This window comes from Alexandromys fortis, unplaced genomic scaffold, assembly GCF_014885135.2.
Source record: "Alexandromys fortis isolate MF-2015 unplaced genomic scaffold, M_Fortis_MF-2015_v1.1 scaffold_23, whole genome shotgun sequence".
Taxonomy (NCBI): domain Eukaryota; kingdom Metazoa; phylum Chordata; class Mammalia; order Rodentia; family Cricetidae; genus Alexandromys; species Alexandromys fortis.
Window position 1 is genome coordinate 6,832,561 of NW_026067907.1, and position 17,528 is coordinate 6,850,088.

The 17,528-nt window shown below is 47.6% G+C and overlaps 1 long non-coding RNA gene across 2 annotated transcripts in view; it reads right to left on the minus strand.

Moving 5' to 3' along the window:
* Positions 1 to 1,919: 1,919 nt before the first annotated feature.
* Positions 1,920 to 17,528, minus strand: part of LOC126497668 (uncharacterized) — a 33,676-nt gene continuing 18,067 nt past the window's right edge. The window contains exons 1-3 of one of the 2 annotated variants that reach the window (XR_007590661.1): positions 8,898 to 8,994; positions 6,172 to 6,255; positions 1,920 to 3,433 (exon numbers count right to left, since the gene is read on the minus strand). This is a non-coding gene — a long non-coding RNA (uncharacterized lncRNA). Of the gene's footprint in view, positions 3,434 to 6,171; positions 6,256 to 8,897; positions 8,995 to 17,528 lie in introns of those variants that run through there. The other variant, XR_007590662.1, reaches the window with a different exon arrangement.

The window sequence follows — 17,528 nt, forward strand, 5'->3', positions numbered from 1 at the left end:
AAATAACTATAACACGGGGGAGAATGTTCTGGAAGAGTATGATGGGATTGCAGAGAAGACACAGGAGTTCCAGTCCAAGGTGAGGCTTCCTGGAAGGTGGTCTTTGGGTTGGCGGAGGTGGGGGAGGGGAGGCATATTCTAGAGGAGGATTAGAGAGAGAATGTGGGCATCCAACCCAGGAACTCCGGAGGCACAGACCAGGTCCACACCTCGGCAGGGTTTTTAGGAGATGAAAATCAAATGTGGCCACATGGTGAGCCCTCACCCACAGGACAGAGATGTGTGCACAACTCAGCTTGCAGGCAGATGCAGGCACCAGTTCCTTCACAAGCCAAAGAGCAAGGCTTTCAGCAGAAATCAACACAGCCAACATGCTGACTTTGGATGTCTGGATTCAGAGCTGGAAGAAGACAGATTTTTGAGTTTTAGCCCCATCGGCCCTGGAGAACTGGCTCAGTGGGGCTCGCGTATTCTGTGCCCGCCTGTTCTGTGCCCGCCGGGGTGTCTTTGGTTATCCCAGCGTCTAATTTATGGCCTCTGCCTTTGCTATCTAGAGCAGCTACTTCCAGGCACTCTTTGTTGGTGTGACTTCTGCCCTTTCCCTCAACTACTAGACAAGTGATCTGGGACGTCCCTTCCTCTCAGTCCTGCTGGGACTTCCTGGGAGCCAGCTGACATTACTTATGATCTCCTCTGTGGCTCTTTGGCCTCTGCTTTGCCTGAGAGTGTGAGCGATATACCTGCTCGAGTGTGAAGCTTTGACGCGACACTGGCTGTGTGGATTCCTCTCTGCAGCTTTGTAGCTCGGAAGGAGCCTGGATTTTATAGGTGTGTAAGCGTTTTATTTTTGAAAGAACGTGTGTGCTTATAAGGGAACAGAGACTCCCAAGAGAATTCTGTGTGCAACTCCAGCAAGCTTGCTTTCTTCTTGAGCATGACACTCAAAGTTTGTTCAATAAATATAGATAAGAGAAAACCGCTCTTACTTTAGGAAATTAATGAGCTTCTAATAATTGTCATCCACCACACGCATCGCTTGTCTAGACAATCTCAACTGCAGCTCCTGGGGAGTAGGGCAGGGGTGCAGACCTAGCTCGCCTCTGCAAACCAGGAGGGGCGCTCCCTTCTCAAGTTGGAACTCTGTTTCCCTCTGGTGGCCAGTCCCTGAACTGCAATGGACATTTCTGAAGCGCCAATGAATAGGTTAGATAGGAATATTTGAAAGCAGGAAGGTCTATGATTACAGAATTTTTCCAGCTGACCACTGTAATAAATTTGGGAGAATCAGAATATTGTTTGATTGAGGTTTGGTGGCCACCTAATAAATATAATCAGATTCTATATTGTGAAGGTGACTGATTCCCAGTCAAAGACGAGACTCTATAGTTCTGCTCACACATCTGTGTTGGTGTTCATGGCTACAACGGTGCTAAATACAACAATTCAGTCTTAAGAGATTCTGGAAGCGGGGGCTTCCTGCACCAACAGGAGCCGGTGTTTGGAAGCCGGTGTTAAGTGTGCCCTGTGTTGCGTTAGACATCGAGAGACAGCCCAGCCCTTCAGATTAGTTTTACCAACTGAATTCTAGTGACAGTGGTACAGAAACCACCTCACCTAGACAAATGCCAAGGCACTGCTCCACCCCGTATGCCTGAAGTCTCAGGCAGTCCCAACCCTGTGTATGTTATGTTACACATGCATGGCAAGATTTAATTCATAAACTAGGGCAGTTACGAGACTAACAACAATAAGCAATAATAAGACAATAGTTTTAATGATGCGTTGTGATAAATGTAGGCAAACGTGGTCTCCCGCACACAGCCCAGTTACCCACGGTGCTTTAGGAATTCCTCCCTCCCTTCCTCCTTCCTCCCTCCCTCCTTTCCTTTCTTTCTTTACTGTTGAAACAGGGCTTCACTTTGACCCAGATTAACCTGCATCACACTATGTGGCCCAAGCTAGCCTCAAGCTTGTAGCAATCCCCCTGCCTCATCTTCTCTAGTGTTTAACTACAAGCATGAGCTACCATGCCTGGATAATTCTTTTAAAGACAGGATTCCAGGTGTTCGAGGCTGGCCTTGAACTTGCTTCATAGACAAGAATGAGTTTGAATGTCTGATCTCCCTGCCTCCACCTCAGAGGTGGTAGGACTTCAGATATATACTTCCACGCCCCCTTTACGCTGCTGGGGATCAAACTTGGGGTACTGTGCCTCCCAGGACAGCATTCTACCAACTGAGCTATGTGCCCAGGCCTATAACAAGGCTTTGGTTTTCAGATATTTTTATAACTAAGTCTTCAGAGAAGGGGATCAACCTAAGTTGTCTGACATTTATTTATAATTATGTATTCAATTTTCTTGGAATTATTTATTTTATTTGTGTGGGTGTTTTATCTGTATGTATGTATGTGTGTGTATCATGTGTTGTGTGAGATATTTTGCTCTTTTGACTTTTTGGGGGGACTACCACCCAGCTCCCAGATAAATCAAACACAGAGGCTTATTCTTAGTTATGAACACCAAGACTTAGCTTGGCTTGTTTCTTGCCAGATTTTCTTAACCTAAATTATCCCAACTACCTTTTGCCTCTGGGCTTTTATCTTTCTCTGCTTCTGTATGCCTTTCTTTACTTCTTTCTCTGTGACTTGCTGTGTAGCTGGATGGCTGGCCCCTGGTGTCTTCCTCTCCTTGTTCTCCTGTTTCTCCTAGTTTCTCCTTTTATCCTCTCTGCCTGCCAGCCCCACCTATCCTTGCTCTTGCCTCACTATTGGCTGTTCATCTCTTTATTAGACCATCAGGTGTTTTAGGTAGGTACAGTGACACAGTTTCACAGAGTTAGAGAGATGCAGTGTAAACGAAAGTCACACAGCTGAAAATAATGTTCCCCAACATTTCCCCCTTTTTCTTTCTAAACAAAAGTGAAAAAATTTAACTTTAACATAGTAAGACCATGTACAAAAAGAACAATTATCAAGTAAAGATTTCATTCACAGTATACGAAATTCCAATTCATTTGTGTCTGGTAAATTTAAAGAAAATACTCCGTAATCTATCCTATCTCAGGAATTCCAAAATTTTATACCTAACTTACTTGCTATCATATTTAAGGAAAATGTCAATTATAACTATCTAGTCTTCAACTCCATCAAAAGCACCAGAGGATATAATATTATTTAAATAAACAAAAAGTGCATTGCAAATTACTTCTAAAAACTCTAGAAATGACAGAGACATCTGACTGTCTGGACAGTCACCCAGAGCTTTTAAAAACTAGAATTTTATCTTAGATTTTTAAATGAACTGCATAGGTACTAATATTCTTTTTTAAAAAATGCTGCAAGATTCCTGTGGCAGTAGGCAGCAGAAATGCTGTAGGTCCCAAATGGTGGTAGCGGGCCATGTGGTGGCAGGCAGCGGGCCCAGGTACAATACCTTAAACAAGAGCAAAAACATATAAAATATGTTGTAACAAAGATAACCTTAAATTGGTATCAGTATACAAAAAACCCTTTAGAGAAGAGTAGAAACACACACATATATAGTGTAGCAAAAATAACTTTAAATTTATATCAATATACAAAAATTCAAAATCAATACAATAACATACAGGATTCAGACAACCTGTGTATTTACCATCTTTACATGGCTTTTTCCTTTTATAATACTTTACTGTCTTTTTAAACACTTTATTATTTTTAATCTACTTATTTCTCTCTATGATTGCCTCTACCCATTTTCTTTCTTTCTTAAGCCTACACACATTGTAAAACACAATGGAACCTGTTTAGAGGATTTTCCATCTGGACCTCTTTTACTGTTTTGTTTTTTGACCACTGGAGCAAACCTTCGACTGTTAGGCTACACCTGGATCCTCCTGGTGATCTATGGAGTGGCCCTGCCCACTCTCGGTCAGGTCGTGAAAACCAAGCCTAAAGCAGGTAGCCTGTTTGGAGGTTCATGACCGAGAACTGCATTAAACCTTTCTAGAACTCTAGAATGCGGATGTTGGCGCTGTGGCAGGCATTTTTATTTCTTTTTTTTTGTTGTTGTTGTTACACTTTTCATTCTGGCTGCTCAAGGGCTCGCCAGCATGCACATTCTTAAAGAAGCCGTTCCCCCCACCCCCACCCCCGCAGCTTTCTCAAGCTCCAGGTGGATTTTCGAGGCCCAAGATGGAATGCCAAAATATTGTGTGAGGTATTTTACTCTTTTGGCTTTTTTTTTTGGGGGGGGGGACTGTCACCCAGGTCCCAAATAAATCACACACAGAGGCTTATTCTTAGTTATAAACGCCCAGCCTTAGCTTGGCTTGTTTCTTGCCAGATTTTCTTAACCTAAATTCTCCCAACTACCTTTGGCCTCTGGGTTTTTAACCTTCTCTATTTCTGTAGACTTTTCTTTACTTCTTCCTCCATGGCTTGCTGTGTCGCTGTGTGTCTGGCCTCTGATGCCCTCCTCTCCTTGTTCTTGGTTCTCTTTTTATCCTCTCTGCCTGCCAGCCCTGTCTGTCCTTGCTCCTGCCTTGCTATTGGCCGTTCAGCTCTTTATTAGACCAATCAGGTGTTTTAGACAGGTGCAGTAACACAGCTCCACAGAGTTAGACAAATGTAGAGTAAACAAAAGTCACACAGCTGAAATTAATGTTCCCCAACAATCGTGTGTGTACCTGGTGCCCATGAGGGCATCTGATCCCCTGGAACTGGAATTATGGATAGTTGTGAGTTCCCATGTGGGAATCGAACCCAGGCCCTCTGCAAGAACAAGTGCTCTTAATACCTGAGACATCTCTTCAGCCCAAGTGTGTATTTTTAAGATTTGTTTATATTTATTTTATGTTCATGAGTGGTTTGCCTTAAGTACACTATGACTACAGTGCCCGAGGAGGCCAGAAGATAGCGCCTGTAGGAAAGTACACTGTGGATGCAATGCCCAAGGAGGCCAGAAGATGGCGCCTGGAGTTACCGGTGATCATGAGGCCACGGTGCTCTTAATCTCTGAGCCACCTCTCCAGCCCCTAATTATGTCTTATTAGAGTAAAAATGAAATAATTGAGCATGTCAATTCAAGTCCAACACCACTTCTCTCAACAGCATAAAATGGGTAATGAGATCTTGTCCAGGAAAAACACATAATTACGTGTTTGGTCTTGTCAGTGTTCTGATGCACCGAGCAGAAGCTAGCAGTGAGTGCGGAAGGGGACTTTCCCGTCCCCTTTGAAGTTTCGGTAATTGAATTTGTCAAAATAAACTGACAATAGACATGGGGGGGGGAATAGAAAATTATATTGACATGTAGGTGCTTGGAGGGCACACAAAGAAAATTCCAAGAAGGTTCAGACAGCCAGAGTCAAGAGATCCCCTTCCTAGGGGAGAGTGAGCAAGGACTCCACCTGCAGACGGAGGAGAGATGATTTTAGGGCTGGTGAATGGGCCCATTAGCACGGAGGGGGCAGGTCCCCTGGGTGTGGGCGCAAAGTCCTCCAGCACAATGGTGCAGAAGTAGGAATGCCATCTAATGGCTGGAGGTAGAGAGACCCTAGGCTGGCTATGAAGTTCAGCACATGGAGATATCTACCGTACATAGAGGTGTCTTTTCTTGGGCCCCAGGAATAGTGCGGCAAGGCACAGACGGACAGTATAGAATGTCATCCTTTGTCACCAGTTACTGTATTCTAGAGTCCTGTGGGGAGACGAGCCATTCCCAGTCTCTAGATCTGGATCTGCCCAGCTGTGGGCAGTGCCCCTGTCTTCCAGAAGTGGCCTGTCTGTTCTTCATGTGAGCCTCAGGAGGAGGGTGTCTCATAACACTCTGCCTGGGGGGCTCGTGTGCGAGGACCCCAAGGAAAACTTGTGCAGCCCAGCTTGCCCCTCAGAGTCTGCCCCCATAACACTTGGTCAGGGTGCTGCTGGTCCCTGGTGGGTAACTCACCAATAGTACCTTGGCCACACGAGCGCTGTTGTGCTTGTTGAACCTGGACCTGCGTGGGCAAGCCTGCAAGTGTGCACAGGTGTGTGTACACACTCACCTGGGAGACCAGTGCAGTGTGGTGGGGGAAGTTTCGTGTATAGTACGGGATTTTCAGATCGTGAACAACACTTACCTGGACTCTGGACAGAACTGGGTATTCCCGGCTCTGTCTGAACACTGAGACTTTATGAACACTGACCCACCTCCAAACACAGGCCTCTGGTGCATCCTAACTTTGGCTGGTCATTTCTGAATCTGGAGTGTCCTTTGAAGTCAAATCTCTGGGCCTACAGAAGTCAACATAAAGGGTTAATGACCTAAAAGTCCCAGGTGAGCCGAGAATCTCGGGCCTGCTGCTATCATCTTCTGCAGGCGGTTAGCACGAGCAGCTTCTGAGATCAACATGCTAACCTCACTGGTATTTACAACCTTGAGGCTGCAGGGGACAGATCTGTAGATGGAATCTTTCACCCCCAAAGTTCCCTTTTATTCTCTATAAAACCTTCACACACATGAGCACACACACGTACACATACACACACACATGCTCACACATGTGTAAACACACACACACACACACCACACCTTGGTGCACAGTCTTCACTCCTGATGAGAGATTGCTGCCTGTCCTGTTCTGATAGAGGGCACCCTGTCGAGGTCTGGCTTCTCTCTTTTATTTTCATGTTATCCCTATTCATCTTGATCTAACAGAATCCATGTCTACAACCAAAGGAAATGCATATTCAAAGGCCATGGAGTTCCTGAAACCAAAGATGCCCCTTGCCCTGCACGGCTACTCTGAAACCATCCACTCAACCAGCCTGTGCCATCTCCCGATTCTCCCTTTACCCACAGGCACTGGGTTGCTGGTCTTTTCTATGTGATTACAATGGCTCCTCAAACTGTGTCCAGTGTTGTCTGGTGTCTCCTGGGGCGTGACCTGTCCTCTGGTACCCACCTGGGCTCTGTTCCATTGCTTGAACCAGGGTGCCTCAGGTACCATCTCTGCCGTGTCCCACTGGCCCTGATGCACATGACCAAACCTAATTCTGCAGTGATGGAAGTGGTGGATTTATCTCTTGTCAGGGGTTGGTGCCAAGTCACAGTACAAAATGGCCAGGGTGAGGGGCGTAGGGAGACCCCAAGAACCTGCTTTGAGCCCCTGAGAACATCAGAACGCAGTTCCCTCTCGTAGGACTCAGAGTCAGAGCTGGAGACCAAGTGAGGATTATTAGTTCCCATGACCCCTCAGTGGGCTTGACAACTAGATGCCCTACTAGATGACAAAGAAGATCCCAGACCGGGAGGTTCAGGGAAGCCGGTTCAAAGGTCTCGCTGTAGAGGGAGTAATAAGAGGAAATAAAGCAGGCGAGGTCTGTGGAGTGGGAGGAGGGGCTAGGACCACGCCTGTGAACATAGACCATCAGGGTGAATGTTGTTTATCACCCCCTCCTCTCCCATCTCCACCCCTCTTTATCTCTTCCCTTTCTTTTCTTTTCTCCTCCTTCTCCCCCTCCTTCCTGCTATCCTCTCCCCTTCCTCTCTTCCTTCCTTCTTCCCCCTTCCCCTCTTCCTCTCCCCCTCCCTTCCCCTCTCCCCTCTCCCCTCTCCCCCTCCCTTCCCCTCTCCCCGCTTTCCCTCCCTTCCTCTCTCTTTCCTCCCCCACCTCTCTCTTTCTCTTCTTCCTCCCTTCCCTTCTCCCCACCCCCACCCTCCCTCTCTCACTCTTTGGCATTTATTACTGTCATTGCTGCAGAGGAATGGAAAGTATGTGGTTGAATTTGGATCCCTTTTCAATTTCAGACTTATGTCGCTATTTCCCTGGGAGTTCCCCTGCATCCAAATTAGCTGGTCACAGGAAAGAGTCCTTTGTAGGGAAGAGGGTTGCTAATCTGTTCTCTCTGATTAAATTTGGCCCAGGGAGTGCAGAAGCACGAGGAGCTGCAAGTTGCTGGTGGTATATTTATTGTGGCCTGCAGCCACTGCAGCAGAAATGGGATTTTGTTTGAGGCTGTAAAGAAACGGAAAAGGCCTGAGGACTTCTGGAAGCACAATTTGGTGTGTATCCCGTCAAGCGTATTTGATATAATCCCCGCTCCAGGCGAGGAAAGGTGGAGCCAGGTAAAAGGTGGTCCTTGTAAGGCGGCCATCTCCCTCCCACCCCACCTCTGCCAGTCTCTTCTGCTTCTGCCTCAAGCTTCAGTCTCTCCTTTGATCCCCCTTTCTCCCCCTTTCCCACCTTCCTTATCTTCCCCCCCCTTCCTCTCCCCCATCTGGCTGAGTTTTGCTATGTCCCCCGGCAAGCATGGAACTTGCTGTGTAGCCAGGCAGGTCTTCAGCAGAGGGTGATTACAGCACCTACGCTTTCCAGGAGCTGGGACTTCAGACACCGGACTCCACAGCCGGCACCTTTCTTTCCGTAGCTCCCCCTGCCTTGTGGTGTCGGGGCTGGAGCATTGCCACTGAGTTATAACCTACAAGTCTTCCCTCTTCACAAAGAGGAAGTGGCCAAGGTGTGCCCTTCCCCAATTCCCGGTTGCTACAACTTTTGAGTTGGATGAAAACAAGACCTGCCTCGGGGCTCAGTGGGGACAGAGAAGATTGCAGGCCACTTTTCCATAGGGCAATACACAAGTTTTTCTTGGGAGATGAGGAAAAAAATACAGGAATGTAGTTTAGAAACTGGAGAGTTATTTACTTATTTAACCTATTTCTTTCTCACAGAATCCTGTCTGTCCCAGGGCAAAGGGATGGGAATAAGTCAGTGGGAGGCAAGTGTAGGCAGGTTTTTTTTTTTTTTCAGAGAGAGAGAGGAGAGGAAGAGAAGGTGGAGAAAACATGAAGCTATCTTAGTGTTCTATTGCTGTGAAGAGACACCATGACCATGGCATTCTTTAAAAAAAAAAGCATTTACTTGGGGTTGGCTTACAATTTCAGAGGTCTAGTCCATTATCGTCACGGCAGGAAGCATGGTGGCATGCAGGCAGACATGGTGCTGGAGAAGGAGCTGAGAGTTCTATATCTGGGTCAGCAGCCAGCAGGAAGAGACAGTGAGCCAGTAGGCCTGACCTGAGCTTTTGTGACCTCAAAGCCCACCCCAGTGACACACTTCCTCCAACAAGGCCACACCTACTCCAACAAGGCCATGCCTCCTAATAATGTCACTCCCTGGTGACCAAGCATTCAAATCTATAAGTCTATGGGGGCCGTTCCTATTTGTACTGGCTGGTTTTGTGTGTCAACTTAACATAAGCCTCACTTGAGGAAATGTCTCCACGAGATCAGCTGCAAGGCATTTTCCTCAATTACTGATCAGTGGAGAAGGGCTCAGCCCATAGTGGGTGGTGCCATCCCTGGACTGGTAATTCTGGTTTCTATAAGAAAGCAGGCTGAGCAAGCCACGAGGAGCAAGCCAGTAAGCAGCTCCCCTCCATGGCCTCGACATCAGCTCCTGTCTCCAGGATCCTGCCCTGTTTGAGTTCCTGTCCTGTGACTTCCTTCAGTGATGAACGGCAGTGCTGAAATGTAAGCCAAATAAACCCTTTTCTCCCCAACTTTTTTATTTTGGTCCCGTGCTAAGTCGCAGCAATAGAAACTAAGACCTATTCAGCCCCCAGTCACTTAAGACACTGTGTAAATCACCACGGAAGACAGAGGGAGCAAAAAGGTTGCATTCCAGCCTGGCTCCCATGTGGAGCTTGGCCCATCCAATCTGGGCATAAGATTTGCAAAGTAGCTACTCAACTAAGCGCGTGGAGGAGCTGGTACAAGGCTGGCCTTGCAGCCCCCTATGCGACGGTGGGACACTAGAAGTGTCCTGTTTAGCCAGCAAGAAGAGCAGTTGCCTTATTTCTATTGCTGGGAAGAAACACGACATCATAACACAGGCAACTTAGAAAAGGAAGCACTAATTAAAGGCTTGCTTACAGTTTCCAAGGTTAAACCTTGACTATCAAGGCAGGGAGTGTGGCAGCAAGCAGGCAGGCACGGTGCCAGGGCCATCATTGAGAGCTTCTATCTTAACCACAAGACAGAGGCAGAGGCAGGGGAAGATGGTGGGGAGGGGGGGAACTGCGCAGAGGGAGAGGAACTGAGAGACTCTGCCTGGTGTGAGTTTTTTAAAGATTAAAGCCAAAACCCACTGCAAGGACTCACCTCTTCCTTCTACAAAGCCACACCTCCTCCAGCAAGGCCACACCTCCTCCAACAAGGTCATGCCTCCTCCTATAAAGCCACATCACCCCCAGCAAGGTTGCACCTCCTTCTGCAAGGCCACCAAGGCCTCTTAGTCCTTAATCAGCCCACCAACTAGGAAGTGAACATTTGAATATATGACCTTATAGGGGCCATTCTCGTTCAAACCACTACAGCTGTGACTCATATGTATGCTCCCCTCTGGGTAGACACCAGGATGGCTGTGACCTGTATGTACCCTGTGGGTAGACACCAGGATGGCTGTGACCTGTATGTACCCTGTGGGTAGACACCAGGATGGTTGTGACCTGTATGTATGTACCCTGTGGGTAGACACCAGGGTGGCTGTGACCTGTATGCACGCTGTGCGTAGACACCAGCATGGCTGTGACCGCTACGTATGCACCTCTGTAGGTAGACACCAGGATGACTGTGTATGCATGCACCCTGTGGGTAGACACCAGCGTGGCTGTGACCTGTATGTATGCACCCTGTGGGTAGACACCAGGATGTCTGTGACCTGTATGTATGCACCCCTCTGTGTAGACACCAGGGTGGCTGTGACCCACGTGGATCAAGTCAGAGAAGTAATATACACAGATCATTAACGCCGATGGATTTTCCGGAATGATGGGTTTGAGGTCACTTCTGACATTTCTTTCTGCATGCGTGTTCTTAAAAACCATCGGGATTTACTTTTCGGAGCAGGTTGAAGCTCACAGTAAGACAGTAATTGAGACTATGAAATGTTGATCTCCTTCCTACCCCAGGCACAACTTCTTCTGTGGCGCGCACCACAGTGAGCAGCGTGCTACCACAGGATATGAAAGTGCCTCTGTGTGGCCTGGTCACCCAGAGCCATGGTTTTCACTCAGGGTCACTCTTGGAGCCGCTGGGACAGATGTGCCTGGCCATCACGACAATATTGTACTGAATATCTCCATTGCTCGGAAGAGCCGTCCCTAGCCTGTCTTCCTAAATCAGTTTTTCTAACAGCTTTTTCTCAGACTTCAGTGTGTTTGGGCATCACCTGGGAGCCCTTGAAAACACAGACTTCTGGGCTGCCCATCACTGTTCAGATTCAGTCTGTTGGAGCAAGGCCTGAAAACCTGCATTTCTGGCCAGGGCGAGGCAGAGGCCCTGCTTTGGGGCTCTCACTGGCCGCGCTGAGAATCACTGCTCTCAAGAAGGAAAAGGGCATTTCCCGCCAGAAATAATGGTCTCTTTTCCGGCCTGTCTGGAAGCAGTGCTGCTTTTAAAACACTCAAAACAAAGGAAAGAATTCCCAAATGTATGTGCATGTGTTTGTGGAGGCCAGAGATCTTTCTGTCACTCTTGTTTTGAGATGGGCTCTCTCACTGAACCTAGAGCCTGCGGATTGGCTAAGCTGATCTGCCAGCGAGTTCTGGACACCTGCCGGTCTTTGCTCTCTCTCCTTCAGGTCTGGGTTACAGGGGTTTGCCGCAGGGACTGCCTTCTATGTGGGTGTTCGGGATCTAAGCTCAGCTGCCTGTGGTTACATTGCAGGGATGGTCACACGGGAACATCTTGCCAGCCTCAAGCTCTTTATCGGGTCATTTTCCCCCTTAAAGTGGGTGACATACAAACCAGATTAAACATCAGATCCACAGCAGACTCCTGAACACTGACTCCCTACAACTTGAGTTTCAGCTAAAATCTCTTCTCTTCCCTGAGTCCTGGCCTGGACAACGGATGCTCATGTTTACCCTCAGTCACTCCTTACATCATGTGATGTTTTTACATTTGATCAACTCTTGGCCTGAAGCCATTTCTCATAAAGTTACACCATGCTTGACATCCCCCCTTGAAGAACGTCAGTGAACCGGAGGTGTGCACACCTTGTTTGAAGTCTGTGGCAGCTCTTTCTTCTCTGAGCTTTGCTGTGCACACATAGTCTCCAGTACCCCGGCCCCGAGCCTCGGGTTGCAGGCCCCTCCCTGCCTGCTTCCGAGTTTTCCCAGTCTGGTGGAGGGTGCGTGGCACACCTGCCAATGCCCAGGCTCTGATTGATGCCCCTGGGAACTCCTTCCCCGTTTCTTTACACTCAACACCTAAAAGGCTTCCTTCATGGCCTCATGTCCTGAGACAGCCATGGGAACACCCGACGGGGCATCTGGGGAATCCATATGTCCCACAGGGCTCCCTGGGCTTCTCAGGCTTGGCTGCCTCCATAGGACTTTTCAGTGAGATTGACCTTGACCTAGCCTGCTCCCTCTTTGCTTCCTTCCTGTTCATACCTGGCAGTGACATTCTCATAGCAATAATTTGCCTATGTGAAAATCTTCGCTGCAGGATATGCTTCTGTGGAGTATAATTTAGGATGTAGTGGAAACCGCGGGACATATGGACCTGTGTATTCTATGTGGGACTATTCCCAGCAATGCCAAGATCCCGGAGAGTCCCCTGCTAGACAGCCTGGAAGATGTCAGACACAGAGGAGAGGAAGCCAAATGTCACAGAGGGCAGGACACTGTTTAAAGTCCTCTAGCTCCTCCTTTCAACTCAGTGTCTCCCCCTGTCCCCACCCCAAACACTGTTCAGACAGGCAGTAGGCTGGCTCTGAGCCCAGCACACCTTTAGGGTGCTAAAACTACCAAATGGGCCCTGTGTCCTTAGGTTTGGCCCAAAACTCATGGAAGACACTGTCAAGTAAGAAGGGTGGGGTAGTTCAGGAACATGGGGGAACAGAGGAGGTGAGGGATAAAGACACTTTCCCCAAAGCCTCACCCCCATCTAGGCATCCTAGAACTCAGGAAAGTCTCCATGGTAAGGAGCGGAAGTGTGCCTTCCTCATCCGGTTAGAACAGAGTATCAAAGCAGGAAACCTAGAGAGGCTCAGAAAATAAAGGTTTGCCTGAAGACCATGACATCTGCCCCTAGACGCACAGGACATAGGGAAACACAGCTCCAAGAATGCACCCTGTGATGGTTGTCTTATTAAACTTTTACGGTTCGGGAAGGAGCCAGCATGCATGTGTATTCTTGTGTGAAAACCCTAATACCTTGGGCCCTTAGGGAGGTTAAAAAGAGTTGGTTAAGCTAATAAAGAAGAAAAATCCTGTGCAAAAATCACACCCTCCTTTGGGGCTTTGATTTGACTTGCTTCACTTTAAGCTGCCTTGAGGCCCTGTAATCTCCAACCCAAGGCTGGCTAGAGCTAATCAGAGCAGTTTCCTTGACAAAGCCAAGGCAGGTCAGCGGTTCAAAAGCAAAGGAATCAGGAGTTTAGTTTTTGACAACACAAACGTGTCCTATTTACAGAGTCCCCGATAATTCCCAACTCTGAGGGGCATTGACCCCCTGTGAGGATAAGTAAGGACAACGGACTTCATTCCTAGCCAGCTACTCCTTGTCTAACTCTCAGAATGCAGGGTGGGTGTGCCAACCCCGGCTTCTTAGAGATTTCTGTCTCACTTCCTTATTTGTAGCTTGGAAAGTATTTCTCTCCTGGTCATGAAGGCAAGAGAAAAGAGAAAAGCATCTCAAGAGGGCAAGGCCTTGGACAGGGCTTCAGAAGCGTGGACTGATGCAGTGGGCGTGGCCTTGGACAGAGCTTTAGAAACCTGAATTGATGCTGGCAGAGGTTGGCAGTGATGATGCTAGCAAGCGCCTGTATTAGCCAGGATCCAGGAAAGCAGAATCTCTGGGGAAATGGTCTATCTATCTATCTATCTATCTATCTATCTATCTATCTATCTATCTATTATCTAGCTATCATCTATCTATCATCTGTCTGTCTGTCTATCTATTTATCCATCCATCATCTATCTCTATCTATTATTTATTTATCATCTACCTATATATTATCTATTAGTCACTTACCTATCAATTATCTATTTGCCTATCATCTACCTATCAGTTATCTATCCTCTACTTATCAATCATGTTTATGTATGTATATCTATCAATTATATATCATATATCACCTGCCTATCAGTCATATATCTTGCTATTGGTCTACATATCAATTATCTATCTACGAATTACCAATTATCTATCAATAATATATTATTTCATTTAACTATATCTATCCACTTACCTACCTATAATTTATCTATCTTCACCTAGTAATTATCTATAGACATCATAGGAACACACGCGCGCGCGCGCACACACACACACACACACACAATATTAAGGACGTGGTCAGATTTGAGGCTCTGCAGTGTCTGGAGCTGGGCAAGGTGTGCCAATGGCAACCTGCAAGGCTGCTCAGGTAGCCTGGTCATCTGTGCTCTTGTCTTGCTAAGGCCAGCTTGCTTCTGGTTTAAGTCTGATTGTTTCTAGGCTACTACAGATATGCCGTAGAAGCCAAAATAAAGACCTCATCGTGACTCTAACTCTGTAGGAATATTTTACACCTAGACTGCAGTACTACACCTCTCCATAAAAATCTTTATTTTTATCAATTCCGGAGATGCTTCTAGTCTCCGAAGGCCCCTGAAGTCTATTATGACCAGATTGATTCAATTTATTGGCAGCTGAAAACGGCAGCACTAACAAGGGCAGTGTCTGCGCCCCAACTTCCTCACCCGAACAATGGAAATAGTGAGGGGAACTCACAGAACTGTCACGAAGAGTGAATGTGCAATGCATTAGCAGCTAAAGAACCTGGATGATCACTTCTTACCGGTTTCAAGGCACAGTGGTGTGAAGTAATGGCACGTCTAAAGTTAGTCTTTACCCGCAAGCATCTCGCAGAACTTTAAAACACTCCTCCTGTACTAATCGGTGGTGGTAGGAGGATGCTGGGTAGTTAACCACCCCACTCAGGAACATGGGGAGAACAGGAGTAGTAGATAATAGAGCTGGCTTGAAAGTGGTGGGTTTGAAAGACCCACAAGACACAAGTTAGGAGACAAAAGGCCTGTAAAAGTCGGGATTGCCCAAGAAAAACAGACAAAAGCAAGCTAGTGGAAGCGCTCATCTGATCCGCCGTAGGGCATTTGGGGTTGGTGTATGCCATCTGTGAGGGGTGATGTAGGATGGCAAAACTTACCCTAACCTACAGAATGGGCTGACTGAGGAGGGCAGGAGCATGTCCAAGGTTTTATGTCTGAAGTTTTCTAGAGCGAGACCACTGGCAGAAGTAGGAAGAGGTAACGGTTGTAGGGTAGGGTTTGGCTGACGACATAGAAAATTATATAGGGTACCTTTCATTTGAATGCTGCTACTATACCAGAATATTCAAGTGGAAATATCCTGGAGGAAGTCAGGGAGGCGAGGGCTGTGCTCTCAGAGGCTGGGACACACTCGCCGATCTTTGTAAGGGCTAAAGACTAAGCTTTGAAGTAGGACGATCCCCAGGAACTTCCCTTTAGTATAAGCTTGAAAACAAAGCAGGATAGGCCGGCCATCTTTTCTCTGATTGTAAACTCTCAGCAAGCGAAGGGCAGCAAATTCTCATTTTCCATGGTAATCACGATCAGCGCATTTGCTGTGCACATTGTGTTAGCAAGTCCTGAGGGGCTACTCCTGCGAGGGAGGACAGGGTTAGGTTCCTGTGAGTGTCAGTCACAGCGTTCCCATCAGCCAGTCAATACACGGTCGCTCCTCTCCCTCTCTGAAGAGTGGTGTGTGTGTGTGTGTACATATGGATGTGTTCACGTGTGTGTGTATATGTGTTCACATGTCTGTATCAGTCACAGCATTTCCATCAGCCAGTCAGTACACGATCATTCCTCCACCTCTCTGAAGAATGGCGCACGTGCGCGTGTGTGTACATATGTATGTGTTCACATGTGTGTGTGTGTGTGTGTGTGTGTGTGTGTGTGTGTGTGTGTGTAGGCTGAGAATGACGACTCACAGACTTCCATTACTGCTCTTCATCTTATCTTTTGAGACAGGGTCTTGCACTGAACCCAGAGCTCAGCAGTTGGCTGGTGCTAGGCTTATAGATACGCAAGACCATGCCTAGCTTTTACAGTGTGCTGGGGAACCCAGTTTACACAGCAAACCCTTCATCAGTTGAGTTGCCTCTCTAGCCCTGCTTGATTTGCTTTAAGCTGGGTGTTTCTGTTTAAGACACAATGCCCTCTCATAGATTTTGTGATGACCCACGGCACATACTCTCCCTGCGTGAACCATCTCTAACACGTTTAGAAGCCCTTACATTTAGGGGAGCTGGCCTTCAGCACTATGCTTGGGGACCATTTGGTGTAGAACCCTCATCAACAAGGGGCAGAGAAGTGAAGACAGCGGTACTTGTACCAGCGCTGAGGCAAGAAGTTGCCTTGTCGGCTCTCTACTGGAACTCGCTAGGTGGGGGACACCAAGTCTTCACTACGCTCCACAGTCCAGAAACCACCCCAAGTACTGTGGGCACTCAGATGTTATAAATAAGCATCACGAAATAGGTGGATCAGAAAACTGGGATCAGGATAATGGGATCACTGTGCTTGCCTGAGAAGATGAGGTGAACAACAGCCAGCACTGTTTGCCCCTTCGTTCTGAAAGCCCGAGGCTTTGGGGTCCATCCGCAGATCGGTTTGTAAATATTTGCCACTGGGAGGTGAACTTGGACATAGACTGCCATAAAGTTGTTGCGCCAAGCCCAACCGGAGCGCTTATGTATTTCTTACCACGTAAGCAGAATGGTGTTAGCCATAGAAGCTCATGCTAGTTGTCCAGATTAGCTGCTTTCGCGCTGCTATGACCAAATACCCGATTAGAAGCAACTTTAGGATGAATGGTTCATTTTGCCTCCCAGGTTGAGGGTATAGTCCGAGGGCAGGGAAGGCACGAAGGCAGGAACCCAAGGCTGTTGCTCATTGGGTGCGCAGTCAGGAAGTGGACGCTGGTGCTCAGCTCACGGTCCCTTTTTTTGTCCAGTCTAGTACCCCAACCCATGGGATGGTGTTGCACACGCCGGGGGAGGATCTTCCCTCCTCTGTTAAATCTCTCTGGAAATGCACCCACAGGTGTGTCTCCTAGATGATTCTAGATGCCGTCAAGTTGCCAACGGTCATACGCCATCACACCACTTCAACAACCCCAAGACTTTAGTGACTCACTGTGCATGATAAGGTACATTTCTTGTTTACAGCAGCGTGGAAAGCAGCCAAGCCAACAGTCATTTGGGCACTCGGTCCTTTTACCCATTGACTCTGCTGTTGGAAGGCTGTTGGAAGGGCAGTGAAACTTCGGCTGCGTTTTCTACAGGTTGACCACCAGAGGGCGACTAAGGCGCGGAGGTTTTAGGGTCCAGTCCTTGACAATGGTGCCACTCCTTACCTCGAGGTGGGAGCGGGAGAAATGTTTGGTGTTTAGCGGCCCCAGGAGTTACCCTTGTCTGAGTTGCCCTCGGAGGCAGAAGAACTTTATCCAGGGAACATACAAACTTTAA